Here is a 6,000-nt window from a genome sequence, read left to right as displayed (position 1 = left end):
TTTAACCTCTTGCTTTCTGTCTTTAGGAAAAAGAAGGTCGTTATATTCTCATTTTACAAATGGGACTTGGAAACATTAAATGACTTTTCCAAGGTTATATGGGGGCTGGATCTGGCTTCCAGAAAACTATCAAGTGCTTATTCAACTAAGCCATCCTGCCCCTTAGAAATTTCCGTTTCCTAAGCCTCAGCTTTTCTGCTATGAATTCTAAGGAATTCCAGGTACAGGTCAGAAATCTGCAGCAATGGGGGTGAGGACAGGTCAGCTGGGCAAAACTTTGAGGGCAGAAAAGCACTTAGGGAGCTTCCCACACTGAGGCCAAACTCTTGTCTGAGCAGAGAAAAGCAATGCAGGACTCGGGGTGTGCGGGAGACAGGGGCAGGCAAGTTATAGCTCCTTTGCTCTGAGAGTGAGCGACAGTATTAGAACAAGTGTGTGGTAGGTAAGCTGTCACTGACTAGACTGTGTATTGTCGAGAAGTCCCGTCCCCCACTCCTCCGGACTTCCCCTTCTCTGCTCTAACCATCCAATTACTTAACTTCTCTGCCTGGGGGTTCACTTCCCGCCCATCCCCTCCTCCGCCCCATCTTAGCGCTGTCCATGGTGCTGACCGCCAATCCCCTGGTTGCCGTTCCGAGCAGCTGGGATCTCTGGTGCGCCCAACCTCCCCTCCCGGCCTCCCACCTTTCTTTCTCCAGGCACCGCACACATAAATCACGGGTGGGAGGCAGGCTTGGTTCCCGTTTGGTTCCCCCTGTACTGGGAAGCTGCCGCCCCCCTTCCCTTGCTCACACAGGGCTTTGCAGTAGTGGTGGCAGCCGCGGCAGAATCCGGCTCTGGGGAAGCAATTGATTCGTCTACTGCCAGCAGCCCAGAGTTGCCTACGCGGACTGGAAAGAAAGAAGGGAAAGAGAGAGAGAGAGAGAGAGAGAGAGAGAGAGAGAGAGAGAGAGAGAGAGAGAGAGAGAGGCTCGCAGAGCGAAAACCTTCATCCGTGTGGAGGACAGTCTGAGGGAGCCACTGTCCCTGTCCACTGACTCACTGGCTAGTCTGAGTTTCCTCCGCTTCTAGCAGTGGTATTTCTTTTTGTCTCAGTCCTGCATGATTTAGGGGTAGTTGATGTGTCTGTGTGTCTGTGCGTGTACATGTGTGTGCACTGGTGCTTTGATTTTATTTTGGGAAGAGTAGGAGAGTCAAATGAACAATTTTCTTTCAGGCACCTCCGCTAAGCTTTTAAACCAAGTCATTGGGACTTAGCGTCTTCCTAGCCGTCAGGGAAGGGAGGAGTTGGCAAGAATTTGGCTCACCCTTTCCCCCTGCAATCCTCCGGCACGGTAAGTGATATTCTTCTGGGTTGTGGATATGGACTAGGGGTATTGAAATCCCAATTGTGATGTGTGTGCATGGTGGGATAAAGGGTAGTTGGGAGGAGAAGGGTGTCAAGGAACGACTATGCTTATTTGCCTACATTCTGCAGTGTTTTATCACCTAAGCGGCATCCCAAAGCCAAATGAGATTTTGGCTCAGTGCCCAGGGAAAGGGTAAAATGTGCTCATGTTGTAGGCAATGCGATCAAGATTGTGACTTCTGCCCAATTTGCCCTCTCCTTTGCAGCAGAAGCTGGTGAAAGTAGCCGGCAGTTCTCTGAGTTAACCCTTCGTGGGGCTGGCTAGTCTGGCTTGGAGGGACTCTGGATGTTCTGACTTAGCAAGTGAGCACTTATTCCTGGAGGGGAGAGGGTCAACTGGAAGGGTAGCTCTTGCTTGAGCACACTGGGTGAGATTTGCATAGGACAGAGCTTAGATTGTACCGTCTTCCAGGAGCAGCTGAGTAATTTAATTGTGGTGGTTTTCGCGAGCTTGGCTGTTCTGGCTTTCCTGAGATGGGAGACCTGGAGCTAGGAAAGGGCCACACTTTGATTGGGATGAATGGTCAGGCAGGCTAGAAGGGAGCAGCCACTGCCTGCAGAGCAGATTATGTTTTATTTTCACAGGTGGTGTAACCTGTAAGTAATTGTATGGGGGAGTGCCCCGGCACTAGCTTGGGAGATCCTATCCTTGAGTTTGTCTCAGATGGAAGGAGGTGAACAGCGCTTGTTCAAATTCTGGGGAAAGATTCCAGGCTCCGGCTTCAGTTTTGTTCCAGGGCAGACCATCCCCCTGCACTAGTTTCTTTTTCCAAGATCCCGATGGGCTAAGGCTGCACCAACCTGTTAGTAAGTGGGAAGTGGAAGTACCTTGAAACTGAATCCAAAAGCTCACATTTAATTTTGAAATGCCTTTGATGCTAATCTGTGACCCATCAAAAGGGGATTTCGCTCTGCTTTCTGCTTTGATTACATCTACTTTTCTGGAAATGAATGCCCTTATTTTTAGCATCTTTGCTATTATCTCAGGGGCTACCTCAGTGTTCTGCACCCCCAAGGATTTCCTTTTTAGATTCTTGCTCTTGGAGGTGGGAGGAATGAAACAACAGCCAGAGATTGGCAAGCCTGAAATATAAGCAGAGTTCACTCACTTCTTTTTTTCTCTAGCCCCAAAGCCAAGAAAAGATGCTGAAATTCCAGGGCATGTACCTGCTCAGGCAGGACATATGAGGCAGAAGGGGAGGGCTGTCCAGTGGTTAGTGCCAAAGATTTGGTCCTCAAAATCCCTAACTTCTCTTCCTAGCTTCCCTTGCTGGGTGACCTTGAGGAGGAAGCTGCCTTAGTTTCCTCACTGGGAAGCCTTGAGTGTGAATAATGAATGTGAGGAAATTTTGTTCAGAAAAAGAACCACAGATCTGGCTATGGGTGATATTCAAAGTATTGAAATTTGGTACTAATTGATCAGAATGGCTAGGGTCCTGGAATAGGGGATCTTTGGGGGGCAAACCTTTTAATTGCTAGATTATGGAGAGGTTTGGGGGGATCTTAGGGGACTATCAAGAGAGCCACAGAGGCCTCAGGGCAGCATCACCATTTCATTTTTTATTTTAATATTTTATATTTTACTATTTTTAACAACTGGTTTAGCCATGCGGTACATGCCAGCCCAGCTGAGATTGCTAGGACTTGGCTGTCCAGATGTGGACACTTCCCAAAGATCTCCCCATTGCCTCACTTCCTTAGGGATGGCCAAGATCCAAGAGGCTGCCCTCCCTCCTCCCCCATCACATTTGAAGTGGTGCATTGTGGTGCACCAGGGAGAGGGAAACAAAAGCTTCTGGAAAGAGCCTTGGACTTGGGTCAGGAGACCTGGGTTCCAGCCCCAGCTGTCTCCACTTTCTGGACCTCGGTTTCCCCATCTATGCAATGGGGCAGTCTGTTCCAATGGACCTAAGGCCCCTTCCAGTTCTGGGTTTCTGTGACTATGGGATAGGTATGTGTGTGAGTGTTTGTGAATGCATGTGCCCACATTTCTAGGAAGGGTTAGCCCTGTGCTCAAGAATTTATCCTGTGTCAGGGAGTGGTCCTGCTTGGGGTGAATTGGGATAGAGGAGTCTTGTGAGAACTTTCCTAGGTTTCTAGAATCCTGAGCTCAGCTGGAAAGGGGTCTGCTTTATTTATGACCTTAGATGCACAGAGATGCATATTTCACAGCACTTGAAGGCTCCATAGAGACTCTTCTCAGGAGTGGCAGCAAGGACTCCTTGGAGTGCCTCTGCTCTGAAAAGATGCATATATACACACAAACACACAACATCAGGGTGTTGGACCCTCCCTAATGCCCATCTGAGTACTGCCCCCACCCCAATTTCAGAACCTCTGATTTAGTCTAACCCTTTCCAGGGGGGCCCAGAGAGGGAAAACAATTTGCCCAAGACCACACAGTAAGTTATGGCAGCAACATACAAACCCACCGTTATGAAGACCAAGGCATCATCCCTTCACTCCTGGCTCCAGCAGCCCCTACTCCTCACATTCAGCCTGAGGCACAGAGGTAGGATGTTCAGCAGTGTCTCTCCAACCCGTGCTGGTAATCAGGAAGCTTAGCCATGGAGACAAATGTGGACATTTCCTTTCTTGCTGGCAGGAGAGAGGCAGCAGCAAGAGATTCTGTGATTACACAGGGGTAGCCTGGGAATTCAGTCCCACCAGCCCACTCTGCCTTTCTCCTTATTGCTCCATACACAGACTGGCTGCTTTGTCTGAAGATGTGCAATCGGTTGGGGTGATTGCTCTTGGGCTTCCTTTGTAGGATGGGATATTACTCTTTAACTCTTTCCCACTCTTTGAATGGGTCCTACAGAGTTTATGGTTTTCCAATAAAAACCACCATGACGCATGGACCTGTCTTCTGCTCTTCACCCCCTGTCAGTGGGGAGCTGATTGTAATTGCAGATAAGTTAGGAGTTGATGTGATGGCAACGAGAAGAAAACTGTGTGGTTTATTTCTGTTAAGAGCTGTGGCCATAATCTGGGATAAAAATAATTCTGGGACCCAGTCATGGTGGACTGGAGCTGATGAGTTTAAATAATTTAATTTCTACCCAGGATGGAGAGCCTTGATGTGCTGAGAGAATGAAGGAGGCACTGCAGAAATAGCCCCCTCCCTTCTGTGCCTCACACCTGTCTGCCTCCTTAACCAGCCAGGGGCTGCAGTGTGGGCTCTGGAAGCAGTCAGATCTTAGTTCTAATTCTGACTCTGACATTTCCTTGCTGTGTGACTTCAGGCAAGGGCCTTAACCTCTCTGAGCCTCAGTTTCTTAAATTGGGTGTATACTAGGGTAGCATCATATAGGGATTAAGAGGATGGGCTCTGGAAATAAATTTCCTAGGCTTAGATCCTGGTCCTAAGCACTTTCTGGTTGTGTCACTTCACTTCTCTGGACCTCAATTTCCTCATCTACAAAATGGGAATAAGAATGCAGTTGTGAGAATGCTAAGAGTTAATGATCACTTTATACTGAGCCTGGCAAGGAGTAAATGTCCAACAAATGTTTGCAGTGGGGGCGATGTTGGTGACGGTAACAGCAAAATCACCCCTGACCAAAATAAGAGTAGGGTGAGGTAGAGGAAGGTGAATTCTTTGGGCTGTGTAACTGTGTGACCCATGAGAGAGAGGATGAAGCTCAGAGATAGGAGCTGCCAGCCCCTCCTGTTCCCCGCTGCAATTCCCCAGTTCCTGCAGGTTCCCAGAACTCAGTTTCTTCATCTGTGAAATGGGCATAATGACTCCCTCTTTGTTTGGCTTGTGAGGCTCTAAGCAACTAACAGGGGAGTCATGAGCATGGTGGGTAGGCCCCAGAGAAGAGTTCTAGGAGGAGAAGCCCTGCTGACCACTCAGTCTTTTGTTCCTTCAAGTCCCTTGGAGGTTTTTGCTGAATCATCCCAGGCTATAAGCTCTGAGCCATGTATTTTCTCCAGGAAACCTGAGCTTTCCCTCCCTTCCCTGGGAAGTGCTTTTCCTGCTACGGCGCTTCTGTGTAGGAGTCCTCAGGTGCTACAGGGTGAGATCCTTAAGGGCCAAGGTTGTGTGTGTGTGCTGTCTTCATTTTCTGGTGTCCGGGTCAGCACACAGCAGGTGCTCAGCAATGACTTACTGAGTGAATGAATGAATGAATTAATGAATGAAGCTCAATTGACTGACTAGCGAACATGTCTGTGTGGGGCCTGTGGTCCAGCCAGAGGCCTGCACACAGTAGGTGCTCAGTTAGTGTTTGTTGATTATGATGAGTCATTGGTGAAAGGTTTGGAAGGACTTGGCTCTTGTCTCAGATTTGTTACAGGCAAAGGACAGGCCTCTCTCTCTTCCTGCCAGAGTGCCCATTGCTATTTATCATGCATTGCACATTTATTGAATACCTACAGTATGCCTGGTACTATGGTGGGCATTGGGAATAAAATGGCAATAAAGATACAATCCTGGCCAGGTGGGGTCGTTCATGCCTGTAATCCCAGCACTTTGGGAGGCCAAGGCAGGTGGCTTACTTGAGGTCAGGAGTTCAAGACCAGCCTGGTCAACATGGTAAAACCCTGTCTCTACTAAAAATACAAAAATTAGCCAGGTATGGTGGTGT

At 48.6% G+C, this 6,000-nt stretch overlaps 1 protein-coding gene across 1 annotated transcript in view; it reads left to right on the top strand.

Moving 5' to 3' along the window:
- The first annotated feature begins 706 nt into the window (after window positions 1–706).
- RPH3A (rabphilin 3A) overlaps window positions 707–6,000 on the top strand; it is a 112,258-nt gene continuing 106,964 nt past the window's right edge. The window contains exons 1-2 of the mRNA XM_064379802.1: window positions 707–1,076; window positions 1,217–1,334. The gene's annotated coding sequence lies outside the window, so the exon portion shown is untranslated. The remainder of the gene's footprint in view (window positions 1,077–1,216; window positions 1,335–6,000) is intronic.

This window comes from Aotus nancymaae, unplaced genomic scaffold, assembly GCF_030222135.1.
Source record: "Aotus nancymaae isolate 86718 unplaced genomic scaffold, 86718_ANA_hifiasm-v0.15.2.pri h1tg000021l, whole genome shotgun sequence".
In the NCBI taxonomy this organism is placed as follows: Eukaryota; Metazoa; Chordata; class Mammalia; order Primates; family Aotidae; genus Aotus; species Aotus nancymaae.
Note: the sequence above shows the minus strand (reverse complement) of the source record. Positions and strands in the feature narration are given on the sequence as shown.